General features: G+C 34.2%; 1 protein-coding gene across 3 annotated transcripts in view; it reads left to right on the forward strand.

The window, feature by feature from the left end:
* The window catches only part of Axud1 (AXIN1 up-regulated 1), a 33,854-nt gene that overhangs the window by 300 nt on the left and 11,236 nt on the right, over positions 1-22,318 (forward strand). The window contains exon 1 of one of the 3 annotated variants that reach the window (XM_072907346.1): positions 20,852-21,575. The exons of the other annotated variants lie outside the window; for them this stretch is intronic. The gene's annotated coding sequence lies outside the window, so the exon portion shown is untranslated. Of the gene's footprint in view, positions 1-20,851; positions 21,576-22,318 lie in introns of those variants that run through there. 3 annotated transcript variants of the gene reach the window in all.

Genomic DNA, 22,318 nt, shown 5'->3' on the forward strand with positions numbered 1-22,318 from the left:
CTTAACTTTTCTGACCAGCCAGTGACCTGGTCGACCTTTTTCGAGAAATAGGTGACTCCTTCAAAACCGGAATCTCACGATGGCGTAGCTGCTGATGACGAGAGAGTAAAAGAGAGAAAGAGAGATAGATAGACAGAGAGAAAGAGAAGGAAAGAGAGAGAGAGAGAGAGAGAGAGAGAGTGAGAGAGATAGAGAGGAGCAATTCTTTGAAGAAGTGGGAGAAAGGCAGGGAAAGAGAGAGAGAGAGAGAGAGAGAGAGAGAAAGGTGTTGTTGGAGATATAATATTAATCGTATAGATGCTGTTACTTGCGAAACACAAAGTGGCTAAAGAGGTTTCTGATAGCTGTGCCACTTTGTCATCATCAGGACTCTGCAGGTGCAGTTGTACAAATGCGTGGATAGAGACACTCGGTTGGTAACAGTTTCTTGATTCTTTCTCGAGATAGGAAGCTTGTAGGAAAAAAAAAAATATTGTTTTATATATATTGTCGTAGGATCGGAGTGTGCTTGCGTTAATAACTGTTCTTAAAAAAAAAAAAAATACGTTTGTCTTTTTTTTTTTTTCTTTTCATGATTGCATTAGAAAACATTCTTTTATTATTATTAATTTTGGAGTAAACAAAATATTTCAGAGTGAGAGATTTTTTTTTTTTTTTCATTCATAATTTTGAATTAGGAAACTATTTTGAAGCAGAAAAGAAAATATTTCTTTATTAGCAACTAAAATAGCGAGATATTTTGGAGCAGAGGATAAAGTTTCGATATCAATAATTTTGGAGCGCAAAAATATATTGAAGCAGAGAGAAGAAAGTTTGTCCTTATCAGTAATATTGTAAAAAGTATCTCGAAAGGCTCTTTCACTAATAATTAAGGATTAGAAAAAGTATTATTATTATTATTAATGATTTTGAATCACGAGAAATATTTAATTATCTAGCGCCAGCTTTGTGCGCGTCGAATTTATTATACTCCGACTTTAAGTTTATAATGTCGAGTTTAGCTCGGTGTATAAAGTAAAATAAAGATATTGAAAGTGTCTTAAATATATCTAGCAATCGAGATAAACATGTAGTAAAGTTTGTACCTGGGTAAGTACGTCAAGAAAATTCCTGATAGTGTTTTTGCGTCTGTGTTTGCAATATTTTAAGCGTTACATAAGATGGCAGATTTAAATTAAACTTAAGTCTGCCTGGTTTTACGAGATTTCATCGTAAAAATTTCTGTCATTTAAGTAGAGAAGTACAGTCGATTGAAATATATTGACCAGAGTTCGAAGATATAATCCGATAAAGGATTTCCGTTCTTTAATTTTTCATCACAATTTCGGCAAGGTTTATTTACCTTCCACGTAGCTGTGCGAATAAAGATGTGAATGATGTATTTAGAATTTAGATTCGTATTTATTCAACAACATCGAACACAATAGGATAAACTTTTTGCTGAGTAACTGAATCGGAATACATAGTAAGACAGCATAAACCATACTATTACATGCAATTAGAAAGTAAACTATAAGCTGTCAGGAAAAATGAAAAGACGGGAAGAGAATAATGATTGACATGAGTGCTTTCCTTTTTTTATTAATATTATAATGTATTATAATATACATGTCTATCGTTTCTTTACTTTTTTCATTAGAATTTTTACTATGAAACAACTAAATTATTTATATCAAGCTATTGTGAATTTAAAAGTAACTTCAAAGTGATATTTTTTACGGCAAATGAGAAAGTTACTTTTACCTTTCCGATGAGATAAAAGACATAATTGCCATTAATAATTTCCTGTATACCTCGATCTTAATGATAAGAAACCCAAATTGACTTTCCCTCGTCCTTATTTCAGGGCTGTATCTCTATATCGTTTTGATAAAATAACTCCAAAAGCGAATAAAATTGTTTGTACAATAATTTTCAATTAATATAATAGAATTTGTGTGACTATCTAATTAGATAAGAAAATTGCGGTAATTTTATGAAATTTAGCAGTAAAATAATATCAACTATAATTTTCTTATAAAAGAAATTATTATTTTAAGGAAATCATTTTTTTACAGAAAATGAGATTACATTAAGATTATAATGATACTATTATAAATATTGCTATAACAGAACTGCTTTTAATTAATAGTTTTAAAATTTAAGTCTCTCTTTGTAAATTGATCTCTTTGTAGATTGACGCTTATTGTGTTTATCTTTTTAATTTTACGAATAAATAATAGGAGATGATATATATATATATATATATATATATATATATATATATATATATATATATATATATATCGTAATAAAAACTAAATAATAATAATGAGTATAAAAGATGTTTTAAAATTAATATAAACTGTAATTTCCTCGAATCGATGACATCACTACCCTGTACGTTGCATTCGTCTCTATCTATCTCATCACAATGCACGTGGACGATCATATTTATCGCATATGAAGTGAACACGTGAGTCATGAGAAATTCACATAGTAACGCCTGTGCATCACGATCGTAAATAATGAATGTAATTACGCGAGGCTTGTGGATTAACTGAACGCTTTAGCGCATAAAATTGTTGCATTGATATCAGAAAAGTCGATATCGGCCAGTTGCCATCTTACAAATTAATTAATTAATTCTTGTTTCTTTGTTACACGTTAAATCTGTCATCGCAATATCCGATGAAATTATCCGATAAAATTGGAAATTTAGTGTTCGCGAAAATTCTTAATAATCTTCACAATTTAAAAGTAAGACATTTTTCATTACATATTTGTGATTCATTATTCATATTATAATTTATATATTATTTATGTTGCGTAATAAAGAGAAAATAATATATTTTCCAATGTGCTTATTCGACATCTATAATTTTTATATATAAAAATGCTTGAATTCCATTTATACATTTTGAAAGTAATCCATTTCAATCTTGTGCAGAATAAATATTTGAAAAAATTGTCTGATTTATCGCACGACGTGTGACTTTAAGTATGAAACATAACGGTGTTGACGCACTTCCGGCGTGCTTATCTCGCAGGTAACAGTTGTGACGTATAGGTTGCAAAATCGGCCCGGTCCGTGCATAATTGAAAACACCTACGCAAAGCGCAATCTCTCAAGAATCTCGCATCATTGCGCAAGTAGGTACATAAGTAATTACATAATTTGTACTTGGAAAATTGTTCAGAGAAATATATGAAAATTAATACTTAATAAATTGTATTTTGAATCAAGGAAAAATCAATATTTAAAAAAATTAATTAATTTTATAAACATAATAAATTATCAAAGAAAAAAATACAAATAAAAATAAAAAAAGGAATTGAAATATTAATATAATTTATAAATATTATCTACACAAGAAAATTCGTAATGTCAAGACTAATTGGAAAAATAACAGTTTTGCAATTATCATTAATTGAGTTTTTAAATTCGAAATTAGAAGCGCTGGAAAAGAATAAATAATGCTTATCGCCATATTTTTAAATCGTCTTTATGCGACCTTTTAAAATGTTATTCTTTTGCTTTGCTTTTCATTAATTGAATAATAATTCAATTTTTTTACATTACATTCTTTTAATCGTAAACATACCTACAGTTACAGACCACGTGCAATTGTTCGATATCAATTAAGCTGATAAATTAAAGTTCAAGTGTTTGACTGATAAATTAAGTTCATTTAACGAAAGCTAAATACGAATTTAAGTTTGAACAGCGCTAAATTCCAGTGTATTTTTTTACGGCTAATAAAATCTTTCGGTTAATTTTTAATCGAGAGGGTTATCCCGGCGCGTACATAAGCGAATAAAATTATTGGCGTTACAGGTCAAGGTGCGTCGATTGATGAAATTATCGGTATAGCCGAGGGCGGCGTCGCGGATCACAGGATAATCAAATTGCGTGAATAAAGAATGTATTGTTCATCGTGTAGAGTAAAAGAAAATGATAAATAAAGTTAAATAATTCCGAATTTGATATCATATATTGCAAGCGTGCGCGAATACAGTATGCCATCGTCTTATCAGCAGAATTGGTGCTCGCTAAATGAAGACTTTGTTATCGATATTCTGGAACCATATCGTGTTATGTTTAAACAACGGAATTCAATAATTTTAACATTTATATAATAATTAAATATTTTCTTTTAATAATATAATATGAGTTAAGTATAAAATATTTTAAAGAGAATTAAGATATTTTTTATTAAGATTTTTATTTTAAAATTCTACATAAAATAACTTGGTTCTATTGTATTACTTTGTAAATGGCTGATCTTTTTTGTTATTAACTTCTTTGACATTTTCTTTGAGAGAAAATCAATGTTAGATTTAGACGGGATGAGGTGAGATTAAAAAATAATGTTAGCTTCATGGCATATGAATAATTTTTTGTTCACAATATGTGCGCAAGTTGTGGGATATGTGGGCGTGGAAATGAATGAAAAGAAATGTCAGCCTTTAACGTGGGAGGTAAAACTGGTTCGTCGAAGGAGCTGTTGCTTCTTCTCGACCGTCGTATTATCTCGTTATTGTAGATCGCTTTTCTGATCCAGAGAGGGAGAGGGAAAAAAAAGATTAATGAAAATAAAGAACTCGAGATAATTTCGTATTCAATCTCGAAAGGCCAACAATATAACAATTTTGTTAAAATTAACTATATTCTCTTTGAAAATTGCGCATTTATATATTTGATATTATTAATCTCTTATTTTTAATTCTGATTAGATTCATTGAGAAAATCTGTCACAAATTATTGTTTTGACTCTCTGTTTTTCATCTTTTCAAATTTATTTTACATATTATTTATATACATCTAATTCATTTACTACAATTATTGTGATTTTTTTCTTCGATTTTTCGATCTGTCTCAATCTTCTTTGAAATTGCATTTCATCGGGAATAAAATTACAAAAAATCGTAAAATATTTGACACTTTTATTCCTTTAGTTATTGGATTATTTTGCGGATTATTTACATCGAGATGAGGTGATGTAAAATATATTTCGAACGAACATACTTCTCGAGGAAAGCGTGGGCGCGGAAGTACTGAGCGCAATACATCGACAACAAGCTGTACACGCATGAGGAAGAGTAGGGAGATTGAGAGAGAGAGAGAGAGAGAGAGAGAGAGAGAGAGAGAGAGAGAGAGAGAGAAGGAGACGAAAAGGAAAAAGAGAAAGAGACGAAAACAAAGCAAACGCAGCCGCCGAGGCAACACAATGGCGCATCGACCCGCCAAAACTCGTGCCAGCCGACCGAATGCGCAGGAACACGCGCGCGTCGTGTCTCTTCGAAACATTGAATACTTTTTCCCCATCCTACCCCTCAACTTGTCACCCTCCGCCCCCGCGCCACCTGGTATATTGATCGTTTCCCTCGCGAAAATCGATCGATTTGCAGCAAATTTCCGAGAGAAAATTTCCGGCCCGCCCGGGAACGTCTCTCTCGCTTTCTCTCTTCCCTTTCGTTCGATATTTTTTCAATTTCAATTTTGATTTCAATGCTTGCTAAATTTTGAAAAGAGAAATCATCATCACTCGTGTAATTTTCTAATGAATATTTTTTATCGATTTTCTGACATATACTATATATATATGTTTCACTTGTATTAAATTTTATTTATTTTTCACAAAACTCTTGGTTCAACTTTTCCTCAATTTTGCCTCTAAAAATCTTACTTGATAGCTATCAATTTTGTATCCAATTTTCTAATAAATATTTTTTAATAAATTTTTGCTGATTTTATTAAATATTTTTTAACAAATTTTAATAAATATTTTCTAATGAAATTTTCTAATTCATATTTTTTATCAATTTTCTGACATACATGTGTGTTTTATACTTGCATTAAATTTTATTTATTTTTCACCAAACTCTTGGTTCAACTTTTCCTTACAATTTCGCTTCTAAAAATCTTACTTGATAGATACTATATCAATTTTCTTCTAAACTTCACTCAACTTCTACCTCAATTTTATAGCCTGGTTTTATACCCGGTTCCCTGCTAAATTCTCAATCAGAATCAATCGGTCCAGAATTGATCGGAAAATTTATCGACTGTGTGAATGGCACGCACGTAAATCCAACACTCGTACAATAATATCGACGACCTCTCGTTACGATCCTCGTTTCCAAAATCGCGAGCTGTCACTCGGCTAGTCGCTTTCTCTCCGCTCACGAGGGGGTTCTCTTCTCACGGGCCCCCCGATCCACGGTTCGCTCCCTTCTCTCTTACCTTCGAAGCACGCGCGGGGTCAGATCGAGCGAGAAGTACTCGCTCCAGGATGGATGGAAGGAAGATCAGGTACCGTGGTTGTCCTGGCAACCGGCATTGATCCTTCCCCTCTTGTTCTACCGCCACTGTACCCTCCTCTTCTCGCCTACCCGTTATTGCTGTACCCCCGTGCTTCACCCCCTTCCTCCATTTCTCTCCACTCCTTCGCCCCCCTCATTCACTAATGCACTCGAGCACACGTATAACGCAGTGTACGCACACACACACACACACACACATACATACATATACGAATACCGATCATTCCTCTCGCTCGTCCGCGTGCTCGGCACAACCCCTCGACTTCTTGTTTTGTTCTCTCCTTCTTTCTTGGACACTCGCAGTTTCCTTATTTTTCATCCTCTAATCTTGAATATTCAGATTCAGCGTATTAGCCGTACACCGAGTATAATTTCGTCGTGCTCATCCTTATTTATGTGTTTTTATGTGCCATACCTTTGCGCTACCAACTCCATTTGCATCTTTATTCTTTTTTGGATAGTTTCTGAAGAGAGAGAGAGAGAGAGAGAGAGAGAGCGAGTTGGTTCTTTTATTTATATAAAATTCCCTTTTCGAATCATATTCCTTTTTTTTTTTTAAATGTAACTATTGGCAGATAATGAGATTAGTGCAGAAGAACAAAATCGGCATAATTTAAAATTCAAATGAGGAAAGAATTTACGAGTGGCAAAATTAGATGATAATTAACTAATTCTTAGTTACGACACGCGAAAATGCTTTTCCGGTGATAAGATAAAAATGCATTATAATTATGACAAACAACTTTCTATTATACGCCATATACATATATGGTTGTTAATTATTAATTAGTAAGTAACGATGTCATAAATTAAGAGAGACAAGTCCGTGTCTTTCTCCCATTTATAATTTTATTCACTCTGTTACTATAATCATAATATTAATTCGTCGTTTCTAAATAAAGAATTAAATATGCAAGAGAATTACCTTGTGTATACATATTTCATTTTTCCAACTAAATTTTCGCGTGATTTATAATTCTGTTAAAATAAAATTTATCTAAACAGAAATCCAGAAGACCTATGTTAAAAATTACTCGCTACAAAAATTATTATTGTTAAAAAATTTGCTTTATCAACAAAAGTCTCCTCTTTTTTTGCCAACACATTTTTTTACCTGGAATTAACAGTGTTAATCGTCCCTCGGTCAATGAGATGCGAAAATGGAAGATTGGACCAAACGAGGCAAACAGACAGACAGAGTGAGCGAGTAGAGATGAAAAAAAGGGAAGGGAGAATGAGTTAGTTGTGACGGCAGGAAGGGAGAGAGGGAGGGGGAGGGGGGCGGGGGAGAGTGCTCGCTAAGGGTAGAACTGGTCGTGAACAGAGCGGTTGCCAAGCAACCGATATTGTTCCCATTGTTGCGGGCGTAGCGTAAATATTTGAGGCGAACTCGGGGATCACAAAATTCACCCACCCTCTCGCTTCCCCTCCCACTCTTTCCTCGCTCTTCTTTGGTTCTTCCTTCTTTTTCATTTTCCCGAAAGTTATCAAGGTGTGTCTCGTAAATCCTCGAAAGCTCCTAATGATACTCATCGCAGATTGTGGATCGGAGAATACGCTACTTTTTCATGTAGAATTCCCCTTAATGTCACCTCTGATGCTTTTATGTCAAATTAGTTGTCAAAATCCAACCGCTAGAATGACAAGAGAGAGAGAGAGAGAGAGATAAGAAAGCACAATTATTAGTTTGCATATTTATATGCCCCAAGACATTTATCTATATTAATTAGTATACTTTTTTCCTCATTGTTAGTTTAGAATAAAAACAAATGATAATTTTTTATCATTTTTATTAGATAGAAAAAATCCTTTTAAATTTAGATACATTAATAAGTTGACTGTACGCCTTATATAACAATATAGAATGTGCATTTATTTTAGAAGAATTTAATACTAATTACTTTGCATACAATGTAGTTTTTTTTAAATTAACTATTTTAATATTCTTCCTACTAAAAAAAAAAAAAAAAAAGGAAATAAAAAAATTATATTTTGCAGAAAAATCTTTTTAATTATTTCAAATAATAATGTTAATTTTGTACCAATTTTTTCCAATTACAATTCTCAAGCAAAGAATACAAGAAGAATATTTCTTTTGAATATTTCAATGTATGTCGCGCAATTCATTTTCGTAATCGGAGCGGAAATTCTTGAATGGATGTCCCGCGCGTTGTTTTGAGAACGTCACAGCGACGACCAGGGTAGTAACACATGGAAGAAGTGTTTGTTTACAGGCATTTATTTCGGCAGTCCCTTGCGGGAGCATATGAACGCATTGTACACACGTACCTTGTTGACTAACGCTGCTGACCCCGCGGCCGCAGGTCAACCTCCCTGCGGTTGCGAAAGATTATGGAATTGTCAACTTTCAAATCGAACAACAAGAGCGTTCTCTTGATTAACGGGATAGTTATTTTTTTTCTCTCGCTTTGACATCAAGTACTTGTTTAAAATTTATATAAATTTTGTAAAATTAATAGTAGCCTATACCCTATTTCATTCGAGAGATTTATAAATTGTTAACGCGTAATATTTTCTTTATATAAAGCATTTATTGGATAGTATAATTTAATTATCGCGATAGTTTAAAATTATTAATATAAGCGAGATTTTTCAGAAAGAAATCGAATAACAAATTAGATATAAAAAGCCTTTTCTATATTTGCTAGTTTTTACTAAATAATCTTGGATAATAATTTAAACCCTAGAAAAATTAAAAATTATTACAGAATATACAAGTAAAAATTGTCATTAATTAAAATGCTTATCTCTTTATACTTTAACTACATTATTATGAATAATATAAAACATTATAATTATATCGCATATCTTAATATAAATTAATAGTTTTATCTTTCGCTGCGTCAAGGCCTTTCTCTCCGGTACATCGCGATATCCTCTCGAGAGGACTTGAAATTAGGAATGGTCAGTTACACGGGAAATGGAGTCTGTCGCCTCTCGCCCCGCTTCTCGAGTTACCCCGGCGGCTTTACACGTGGTGACGTCCGCCTCTGGGACACGCTATTGACGCGCAACGTCGGGACGCCTCTTGAACCCTCGATCCATCCTCGCGTTCAACTCTCTATCAACCCCCTTTCCCGTTCCCGCTGTTCTCATCGCACTCAAAGCGCATCTATGCACCATATAATATCGATTTATTATCGAGAATTATCGAGGAAAAAAAAACCGCAAGCTGATAGGAGACTCTTTCCATTTTTTTTTTTTTTTTTATGAGATAATGAGAAATTTTCTCGAAAGATTTGAGATTTAAAGAGACGAATAACGGAAACGCGTAGCATTTCTTGTAATTACAGTATATTAAAAAATAGTGATCTGTTTTAAATTATTAGAATTAGCATGTAAGAATGATAATTACAATAAATGATAAATACTACATGACTTTCAGTAGTTACAGATACCTAATAGTCGGTCGGATTGAAAATGTTCGCAATCTAGGATTTTCAAGATCTAATTTCAATTTTCAGAGTTTTAGCTCGCTTTGATGTTCTAGAATGATTTCATTTTTAAACATTTTCCAATCACTAGTAAATTACATAAAATTTCGTATTATACTAGAATCATGTAATAAAATTTTAGCGTTAAATATGCAAATATCTGCGAAAGGTATTTTTTACTTTGAGTAATATTGGTAGGTAATATTTAATGTTATTTAAAAATAAATTAATCCACGTTTAAATTAATAACTTGCATCAAATAAAAGTTGAAAGTATGTATGCGCACACGCGTATACATACATACATACATACATATATACATTATTTCAATTAAATTAAATAGAATTAAATTTAAAAGCACAGAGAGAGAGAGAGAGAGAGTTTTTCTCTCCTATTGGCGAATAAGCTATATATATTCCTCGTTTTTATTTCTATAGAAAACAATCCATTTGCAGTTTATCGAATTTTCCCAGTTTCAAATTCAATATATTACAGAATTCTCATGTTTTTAGGATGATTGCAATTTCTTTGCAATTTTTTTCGAACATCAACTGACTGTCGCTGACAAATAGTCCTTTTGCGCTCTGGCCTCGTTGCCTCTAAAATTGATGCGGTTTCGACATCATTCTCTCTAACAATGGCCGTGTTGCGAAACTTTCGCAACTCGGCACGGCAAGTCCGAACCGAGCCGAGCCGAACCGAGCCGGCAATCTCAGGATGATTTTGTGCAACTGCCGATGCCGTTCGTTCTACTTGTATTCTACCTTACCGGTCGTCCTGGACTGCGAACTTTCACATTCGAGAAAATGCGCCGACAGCCATAGTCAACAGAGTTGATTCGTGATCGAAAAGCCGATCGAACAATATTTTAAAATCTGATCTCACGATTGTGTAGTTTTATTCTTCTTGCGCCGAAATTTAACTAATTATCGTCCAGAAATGTGACTTGCGGTAGAATTTAAATTTAATTTTTTTTTTTCTTTTAATTTTGTTTGGATCTCTTTCTCTAAAATTTTTTTTATTCGACACAATTATATTTTCCCATTAAAAAATTATTATTACAAAGAAAGACAAGTAGATAAAGTTATAGACGACAGCTTTAGCTCTTTGATTCATTCGATAGTTAGACAGCGAGGGTTGATATTTTTCTTTTAAGCTCGATATTGCACGCGAGACAAAGCAAGGAGATATTTTTCATTCAGAATTTCAAATCCTCGCGCATAAGACGGCCGAAGGATAATGCGGCCGTCGTGTCCGCTTATACCACCACCTACGGAGGTCGCTCGGTCGGCGGGAAATGTGGGTCAGCCCTCGTTCTCCTTGGGAATCTCGTACGTCATGAATAAATAGACATTTCGTGCGTCGACGAGCTCGATCTGCACTTTTGAATGTAACACAATATGAAAACTATCGCGAGAGAAAAAAAAAAAAAAGAGCGCAATGTGTGAAATAAAAAGAAAGTACGTACTTAATAAGAATGAGTCAAATCCGTTCAAGACCCTTTGAATTTCTTACCTTTAAAATATATGATAATTATTATTTTGAAATAATATTTGTTATCATTATTTTTAAAAAAATTTATTTTAATTAATTATTTTATTTATTATCTTGTATGTTATTTTGGTTACTTATTAAAAACTTTTTGGAGAAAAAGCTTAGGAAGATGAAAAAATATTTCAAAATGATAATATTGTTGAAAAGAAAATAAAAAATAAATTCAAAAATACATAAAATAAGTATGTTAATAATATAATTCATTCTCTATCTTTTGGATTTCTTTATCAAAACATGTATATAAATTGGAAAAAATTATACAAATATTTTAATATAAAGATATGTAAATATCCTTTTTATTAATTATTTGGAAATTAATGTTTTTAGTGATTAATTTTGCTTTCATCATAAGTAGCTGTAAAAGTGTTCAGAGTGTTAGATTCTTAAAAGAGTTGCTTCCATCCTTCCATATGACGCGTCGACGTCACGAGGTTCGCGTAACGTGTATAGTGTACGCGCATCGTACTACTCGTGTGCAGCTGCATGTGTGGGGGCGGTGCATGTGACGAAATGCAGCGAAATTTTCAAGCGACGTCATGCCGACGTCAAATACGCCTCCTGAAGCACAGTATATCTAACGAATGGTTGGTCAAGTTGCATTCATAAAGATTCCGCGCGTTGAAATACGAATTTTAAAATAATAATAGCGCCGAGAAAGTCAAGGGGTATTTTAAAAATCGATTTCTTCTTCGAGTATTTAATTTAATGTCTTTCAAACAAAAATGTATTAATAATTAAATTAAAACAGTGAAGTGGTCGATAATAATTTCGAATAAATTATTAAACAGTTTTAATTAAAGCTCGTAATAATGTACGTTCATACAAAAATGAATAAAGTATGCAGAAAATAATAAATATAAAATATTATTTTAAAACTTTAAAATAAAGAATAATTAAGTTTCAACGGAATAGTAATTATTTTAAATTTATTTGACGTTTCGTATTATTAGAAAAAATTATTTTACGTTTTCATTATATTTGGAGAGATTGTCAATTGTAACGACCGTTATCGTGAAGACGAAAGGAAGACAAGGTATATACATGGTGACCGTGGAAGTGAGGAGGCTCGTCTGACCTCGCTATTACAATCCCGTTAAGCAGGAGTTCGTCTCGTGCCCTGCCCGCACCTCGCTAGGATCTTTCGCCGCTTTCCTTTTCTCCTTAACCGTCTGACCACAACTACTTGGACTATTTTGAAGTAGAAGAGCGAGAAATTTTTTCATTCCAAAATTAAAGCTACCAAAAAATTCAACCTGCTTTCTCGTTTTCATTTTATAAATTTCACGTTGCTCGAAAAAGTTGAGAAATTGCGGATACGATAATGTGAAAAGTTTAAATTTCAAAATTCCAATAATTTAGACCATTTTCCTATTTTTTTTCTGAAATTTTGAGATAAAAATTTAAAATTTCGAACAATCTCGCAAATTTGAAAGTCATAAATTAAAAAATTTATAAATGTTTAACATGAAAAAAATTTTTTGATCTAAAAGAGAAAGATTAGTAAATATAAATACATATTAAATTCGAAAATTTATAAATCCTCAAATTGTCCGATTAAAAGCTTTAATTTTATGATATACATATATTAGATATATTAGATGAATTAAATATTTCTAATTAAATTTTCACTAGTCAGAGAGAGAGAGAGAGAGAGAGAGAAGAATCGAGCGAATCCCCGCAAAGGAATACGTTGTACTCTTGCGCGAACAAGCGAGTAGATTGTGGTACCGTGACACACGTAATAATACCTCCTCGCCCGTTATCTTCCCACATTTCTCTCTCCAGCTCCATTACTACACATCTCTTGCCCTGCACACCCCCGTGCAGCAGCATCGACGTCGTCGGTTGCATTCCACGCCTGGACCGCGAATTGAATGAGCGCGTCGGTAGTCCTCGTATTGGACATGCAATCAGTGCACGAGGATACCGTATGTCATTCGAATCCGACAACATCCGGCTGCTTGGTTCGAAAATTCAGCGAAACTCGGAAATCTCAAACTCGAGAAGTCTTCAAGCGTTTCCAAAACCGGAATTCCTCACTGCAAAGAAAATTTAAGGATTCTAAAATTATAAATTCAACCGCTTCAGATACGTTAAAGTCATTTCCTCGAAGAGGGTAAAATTAGAAAAAAAAAAAAAAAAAGAAAACCTAAAAATTCTATAATTCAAAAGCTTTGAATTTATAACAATTCTAGAGTTTTCTAAATTATTCAGTTCAACTATTCTTAAGCTAATAAACAATTTCAAAGCTACTAAATTATTTAAATTATAAAAGAGTTTAAAAAAGATTTTTATTTCAAGAACCTAAAAGTTGAAGAGATCGAAGAGACCCCAGATATCCGAGCTTGCAAATCTTAAGATCGCCGCTATAAATCACGGATTCTTAAAGCATCACTAAACGTCGATTCATGCGAACGGTGCGTTAAACAGCCCTTTAATAGAGTCCAGCTGACGTTACGTAATCATCGTCTTGGCGATTGTTACGGCACTGAAACCCTATAGCATTATGGAGGCAGAAGGCCCATAGTATGTATGCACGTGGGCTGCTATAGCGTTACTGCGGTGGGATCGATTCGGCCGGAGGTAGGTGGAACCACCCTCCCGAGCCGCCCATCCCCATTTACAAGACTCAATATACACCCCCGCGGCGCACCCCGTCCGTTTGTCTGTCTCCTTCGCACCCCACCGCGAAATATCCGCAGTTTGTCTCGAATAGTCCCGCGGTCTCTCCCTTTTCTTTTTTCCTCTCGTCATTTTTCCCCTGTTCTCTCATCTGCTCGCTGGTCGCTGTTACTTTCTTGTTAGCTGGTAGAAGAGCAGATTTCTCGCCACCCTTACCTACGGAATTTCTGATTTATTTTTCTTCCCCAAATGGAATTTTTTATTTGCGATAAATGTATAAGTGGATATCAAGAAAACGATTATTAAGCCTACCTTAAACTGATATATTAATTTTATATTTTTAAACTAATACAAATTATTTTTCATTAGGGTAGAAATAATTAAGAACAAAACAGAGATTAAATGTAAAAACTAAATCATTATTAATACAAATGGGGCAAAATTAATTAAAAAACAAAATAAGTTTATGAAAATAATGAGTATGTCAACCATTTCGCTTTTCTCGCCACGGAATTTTCTTACCTACGGAATTTCTGATTTATTTTTCTTCCCCAAATGGAATTTTTTATTTGCGATAAATGTATAAGTGGATATCAAGAAAACGATTATTAAGCCTATCTTAAACTGGTATATTAATTTTGTATTTTTAAAGTAATATAAATTATTTTCTATTAGGGTGGAAATAATTAAGGGCAAAACAGAGATTAAATGTAAAAATTAAATCATTATTAATAAAAATGGAGCAAAATTAATTAAAAAACAAAATAAGTTTATGAAAAAAATGAATGTGTCAACCATTTCGCTTTCAATGCAGCTACAAGTCTTCTTAAGCCGAGTTAAACTCTGTGAATATGCGAAAGTTAGAAAGGGTGAATATACTTTTTCAAATATATAGAATTCTCTTCCCTTTGTCGGATGCAATTTCGCATCGTCAATGCAACCGATCATACATACATAGTTGGATAAATCCCAATTAATATGTATCAATAATAAGATTAAGTCCCTGGCAACCGGGATTTTGTTACTAATTGCCCCATAACGTTATCTGTCACGAGATATCTCTTCTCAAACTACTTACCGCCAAATTAAAATTTCAATCAAATAAAAATTCACTTTATAAGTTTAACGAAGAAAAATCACTTTCAATTAACCGCAACTATAAAATTGAACGTTAGAAGCTTGAAAAACCTTATAGAATAGTATTAATTAATCTTTGAATTTATATCTTGCAATAAAAATTTTCTTAATTACTTTATGTATGTGTCAAATAAATATAATAATAAAAACAATATATAAAAATAATATAAAGTTTTCGCTCATAATTCGAAAAGTAGCTTGCATATTTTTTTTCAAAAAAAATATATTGACAACAAACTAAATATTCTTAAATAGAAAAACTCAGGAGAAGGCCATATTTGAAAATTCATGTAACTTAACACGCGTGAATCTTTATTTGCGCGCTTATTTTCGTGCGTCTCGTATTCATCGGCAGCTGCTTAGAAAACACCGACCACATGCAGCGACGATATTAAGGGCTGCCTCGTAACGCTCACCCCTTTCACCGGGCGAAACAGAGAGCGGAAAGGAGGTGGCGAAAGATATACGTACGAAGGCGGCGGTTTGATCGGAGCTTGATACGGATTTTCGTAGGAAAGAGAGGAGCTCCGGTTTTCGCAAAGCTGAGAAAAAAAGAGCGAAGATAGAAGCGAGAGGGGGAGGGAAAGAGTGGTTCGTACGTACGGAAAGGAGATAAAAATGCTACGGGTGGGTGAAAGAACGAGAGAGAAAGAGGGCTGACATCAAAGCGGTTTTACGACACTGGCAGACGGCGCGATATTACACACGGCGCTTTCTATGTATTGAGAAAGCTTTCTCCTCCCCCTCCTCCTCATCTCGTCCTTTTTAATTATGTTTCGCTCCTCCTCTTCCGCATGCGTTCTTAATGCATTATCTTTTTATATCCACCGTGGGTATATTTCCGTTTGCAAATTTTTTTCTAAGAGAACGGAATCTCCGTAAGAGACAGAGAGAGAGAGAGAGAGAGAGAGAGAGAGAGAGAGAGAGAGAGTGAGTTTTTAAATTTGCGAGTTTGAAATGTCACTCGAATGCTTTCAAGAGACCCTTCTTTTTAGAGCCTTTAAGAGTTGTCTCTTACAGAAATAGATATGTATATGTGTCATAGTTATAATGCATATTTATTTTCTAAATAACCTGTTAAATATCATTAAATAATTTCCTTTTTCGAAACATTCTTAAAGTTCTATCTTTCTATATTACTTTTTTAATGCTCTCTTATGTATGTCTTTTTTCACACAATTAACAAAAAATTTTTCTCTTTTTTTTTTTTGTTAGAAATTAAATAAGAGTAATACCTTATCAAATTAACATTCACTTGCTCTAATGTATAAAAATGGGAACCATTCTTCTCTGGGTTTCATCCATTAAGAAATTATTGAACTCTGCGTCAATTTATCTTTGAAAAAACATGGCGAATACAAATGGGTTTGTAAGCAAGAGAAAATTTTGCGAATAAAGTTAGGGAAGTGAAAAATAATTGGTACAATCTGTTCATTTCACCACTGGATTTCTTAGAATCCAGCAGATTTCTGGCCGAACACCCTGTAGTGGTGTACAATGTACCATACACGTCTATGAGAGACGTGCGCGCCGCGTGCCAGCCAGTCGGTGTGCACGATGAAGGAGAGTAACGAGCACCGGGCAATATGTGGGCCTTACCAACACACAGAGAGAGAAATACTATTCGCATACACACGCAAAACAGCGTGGATCGCTTTGGCACAATAAGAGCGAGGGAACGGGACATAATACGAAGCCACCTCCGCTCCCGATGGCCTCCCTGGAAGCTACGGAATGTACCACCCTTCTCGTCTTCGGCATCTCGGGACTGACCCTCTTCCCATCCCCGCTCCCTCTTGCTCTTGCGGAAGATTCCGGGAACAGGAGCGACGTAAACATGTTAGTATATATCATTAAATGATCGAACGTGGCTACCATCGAGTTTCTAAGAGTAGCAAAAATTCAAATTCCTCGGAAAAGTAAGGGCTTTCGCATGCTTTATTTACGTTTCGAGAGTGCAAATAAATAACTACATTTTTTTCGAGAGCAATTTTGAGAACAGCCTACCAATACCCTAAATTTGATATTCTAAGATTAAATTGAATCAAGTTCCTTGACCCTCCTTTTAATAAACTGTATTTTTAATTACGAGTTAATTTTTATTTAATAAAATAGTTCTTGTAATATCACATGTGTGTAATATCATTTAAATAAATTATTATATTTTATACATTTAATTAAATTATATATTTTAAATAAATTGTATATATTGAATTATATATTATATTAAATTGTAAAGAGAAAATTTGATCATATCTTGAAAGAATTTTATTTCGATTTTAAAATTAATATAATTATTTCGATTTTAAAATAGATTTATACGTTGCTATTAATAATATAATAATTAATTTTCAAATTAATTAATATAAGTTAATTAATTTACCAGCGCATCAATTCAGAATCGATACAATGTTGTAATATGTACATATGACAAGTGAAAAAAAGAGATGAAAAATCTCGGAAGATGGTATCGGGCAAGCGTGATTCTACGCGAGTGTAAATTGATGCGATACGTCAGAAGAAGGAGAAAGATCGCGATCGCGCACGATTTCAATTCTATGCTCTTGATTGTCTTTAAATAGAAAGCAATTAATATTGGGCAGCCAAGACGGCACTTTAAGATGGTGTGCGGGAGATAAACAGAAGCAGAGCCGAATAGCGTTCTACACCAAGTATACATCGTGACTGCTCGTCCTATTCAATTCAATTAGATGAAGCATCAAGTTACCGACGACTAGCCTCCTCAATGCGAATTATTTCTAAAACGCGGTTGCTCGAAGAATGAGCAAGAGTGAGCGAGAGGTTCCTTCATTCTTCTATAATTTTATAATTGCACAGACGTGTTTATCTTTGTGTTATCACTCTGTTTTTAAAATAACTGAAAATACGAAAATTTAAAAAAAAAAGGAGAAATTTTTCTCCTATTATTTAATTCTTGTCATTCTGTTTTTAAATTGAATACATTTTCATATATTCAGTAACCAAACTCAAAATTAGGTAATCACATTTAGCTTAAAATCTGTTGCAAAGCATTTATGGACGATCAATACTCATGCGAACGCCGATTAATAATAGCACTTCTCTCCACTACTTGTTACATATCATATATTAAAATTTATTATTGTTACAAAAATACATTGGGAATTTTTGCGAGACATTATTTTAAGATATGTTAAACCTGCAAAGAGAAAGGCTGTACTCAGGCCTTTTAATTCCGCAGCTGTTATTCGATTCTTATCCGTTTATACTTAAACGTATGAAATAATTAAATTCAGAATAAGATCGTAAAATAACTTCGTATTAACAAACGACATGTAACATAGTAATAATCTTTAAAAAAATTCTCTGCGTTATATTTGTGAAAATTTTTCGTTATCTTTACGAAGGGACAAGAAAGTACTGGACCAATTTATACCTCGAGATAGCGTATCTTCCAGCTTGGCTTAAAATTCCAAGAGAAAGCTTCGCCTTCTGCGTACTCTCCGATTTTCGTCATTTAAAACAAAGCATGCATATTTAATCAATTTAATATCGAGTGAAATTGAACGTCAGTAATTTCAACGTTTAAACAGTCACACGCATTTAGCATCGGAGTAACTTTGCAGCAACAGAGAACGGATCAATACCCGCGCGAACGCCGATCAATAATCCCGCTAACCTTTGACTAGGTGTTACACGAAAATTCTCTACCTCCGTCCAAGACGAGATATCGGGCTGTCGTATCTTTAGGAAGACCCTCTATCCTCTGTTAAAATTCCAAGAGAAGGAACTCGACTCGCCTTCTGGTATCGCACAGCGTATAGCGACAATTACGGCGCTCGTCGCGCGCAAGCGCTGCGCTCTCTCGTTCGTTGAACCGTTCGTGAGAGAACCGACTCAAACGTGTACATATGTGTGCACGCGGCCGTGCGTTGGACGAGAAGAGAAAAAAAAATATATAGATTAAAGAGAGAGAGAGAGAGAGAGAGAGAGAGAGAGAGAGAGAAGGAAAGAGAAAAAGCAATACAATATACCATGTCAATTCTGGCATTATCCTCGCAGATTTAGAACCGAGAGATACATTTTCAAGATTAACAGGGATAAAATAGTAATAATAATATCTATTTGTTCCCCAAGATGAAATGCTGTTCTTCGATTAATCCCGAATCAATTCTACAATGTCGAATCCTTCAATAAGGAAACATCATTCTGTTCCCCATACATTTATTACACGTTTTCTCTCTATCTTCTACTATTCTGTTTTGAAGAGAAGACTATTGTTATCAATGAAAAGTACACTAATCGATCGCGATCGAGTTGGCCCGGGACCAACCTTCTGCATGTTCTTCTCGAAGCTGAACCACGCAGGATGAACCTCGATGTCCCCGACTGATAGGTAACGAATATCATGTGTTTTGTTGCGGTAAAAAAATAGCATTGTCCCTGTACAACGTTGTATCATATGTCTCGCTTAGGTCAATCAATTTATTATTTGTGCGTCGTTTATTGTACACACTCGGTATAGTTTATATTTGCCTTCCTCTTTCTCGATGATCCCTTGTACAGGAAAAAATGTCATGATATTTTTTTTTAAGTTAATTAATTTATTCGAATTTTTAAGTTAAGTTTTAACAATCAAACTTTTCTGCGGTGTCTTTTGATTAAAACTATATTCATTAATTATTTTATATATATTATTTATATGGGAATTTATATACTATGTTTAATTATGCTAGTATTATTATTATTATTATTATATTAAATATATCAAAAGCAGAAAATTTTAGTCAAATATCTACGATATATTGGCAGAAAAATATATATTGATTTATAATATATATAATTATATTTATTCTATATATTATTATATATTATAATATATATTACAGTACATATAATTATATACATTACTGTAATTATTATATATATAAATATATGTGAGAATTTATATTATTTATTCATCTACAAATTATTTATTCTATAATAAAAATCATCAAACTGTTTATTTTTTGTTGATTATAAATTATTGTACATGATTATTTGCTTTAATTTAAATAATGTATTTCTGTTATCAAGTTTGTACATTGGTTCATTTTGTTAATACCAGATTATTGCAATTAATGGATTATAGATTATACATGCTGCGCACAACTTCTTCGTGAGTAAACTTTACTTCTCCTCCGTCGATGCATCACTGCCACATCATTGACATAATTAGAATGATCATCATCACTTTAGGACTGCCAATCTGCATCGTACATTCGAGATTGTAGTCGGGAAGAATACAGTTGGAATATATTTTATGTTAAAGAATAAAATGTTAATTAACTATAAAATGCAATGCAAAGTATTATTATTTTTTTTTTAAGAAAACACCATTTTATCTACGTTTCAAAAAAAAAAAAAAAAAAAAAAAAAATTATCGTTTGTTTCATCCTTGCTCGCACAATGCAAAAATTAAATTTAATTAAAATTAAAACGAAAAGCACAATTGGACGAAATTAAAATACATATGATAAAAAACATGGAAGAGATGTCTCCGCACCTCGATGACTAATCCGATGATCTACCGGGTGTGCTCTGAGAATCGCAGCATTCTTTTACTTGGCACATTGTGTGTGTGTGTGTGTGTGTGTGTGTGTGTGTGTGTGTGTGTGTGTGTGTGCATCGTTATATTATGGATTCACCAACACACGCGTCGGCGAGACGAGTCGAGCCGAGTCGAGTCGATTCGAGCGGATCCGAGATCGCGGCGTCGGCGTCGCTCGGCGTCATCGACGACGCCGCGCGACGCCGACGCCGCCTCCGTTCACTCTGCTCCGAGCTGTCAAACGCGCCGCACGCAACCTGGTCGACCTCCACTTACACTCACATTTACTATTCGGCTCCTCTGACATATACTCTTCGTCTAGTGTCTCCTCGTCATAGACCTCCTCGTCGTTTCCGGGCGAGAGCGTCAGTCGCTTCCCTAGCTCGTCAGCATAGACCCGAGGTCTCTTCTACTTCCGGATAGAAAGTTTGACTCGTTCACGTTTTCGTTTACCTCAAGTTAATTTCCTCTTCGGGCTCGACACCGAAGTCTCTGTATATTTTTAACTTCTCGTTTCTTTTTTTTTTCTTTTTTTTTTCGACGATCTATCAATCTCAGACTCCAGACTCAGCCGCATGCCGGACGAATCTCAGTTCTGTGCGTTTTCCACGGGAGAGCCGGTGCGCCGGTAGATCCCTCTCTCCTTCTCGGTCGGACGTGTCCTTGGGATCGCTCGCTTGCTTCTCGCGAATGTCGTCGAGCGACTCGTTGTCCTCCTCGCTCAAGGACACACCTGATCCCGCGATGAGAAATGCCTATCGCCGGCGTTTCGCGGCTCATCATCGCGAACAGGAGGATGGTAGCCGGAGTCGCGAGACGACTTAAGATCCCCTGAGACCGCAGCTCGGATCGGGGTCCTCGAAGATTGCGGCTTATCGAAGTCGTGAAGCGAGAACTGGACCAAGCTGAAGGAAAGATCGTCCAACTTCAAGGTAAAAGCTTCCCTCTGACAGGGGTCCATCGTGGGGTTATAGAGTATTGCTGTCCCCCTTCGTCTCCCCCTCTTTCTCCTCCACACCGGCCGGCTTTGAATCAATAATCTCCGACCAAGATTATATGTAGGCTCTCCTACTAGTATCTTGTACCTTTGAGGATGCAAAGAAAAAATGTATCGAGCAAAAAGGTTTTGGAAATTGATTTTTTTCTTTTCGCATCGATGTATCCTGTTCCTTTATCTTTCTGTTTCGCTCTCGTTCTCTTTTGGGTCTAGCAACGGTGCGCGATATCAGTGCGCGGATTATTGATTTCTCTCTCCATTCTCTCTCTCTCTCTCTCTCTCTCTCTCTCTCTCTCTCTCTCTCTCTCTCCGGCTTGCTTATATTATTTTCAAATGGAAATGGTAGAGCGCGATGATCGTTGATTATAATAACGGTGAAAGCACTTATCTTTCCGAAAAAAACATGAGGGCAAGAAGCCGTGGTTTCCGCGGTAAACGTAACGACCCAATTAATCTTTATTTCACGTGTGTTATTTTAGCGTCTCAATTTTATGTTGATGTTATTCATTTTATTTCGATATATATTAGTATTTTTATTTTATTATATTTTTTAACATTTGCAGTACTTTTCTCAAAAGTTTTTACTGTATTTATATAATTTATATTTTTTGTGTGTTTTTCATATTTTAATATTTTTAACATACTTAACATTTTCATATATTTTTGCATTTCGGTAAT

The sequence above is a fragment of the Anoplolepis gracilipes genome, chromosome 15 (genome assembly GCF_047496725.1).
Source record: "Anoplolepis gracilipes chromosome 15, ASM4749672v1, whole genome shotgun sequence".
In the NCBI taxonomy this organism is placed as follows: Eukaryota; Metazoa; Arthropoda; class Insecta; order Hymenoptera; family Formicidae; genus Anoplolepis; species Anoplolepis gracilipes.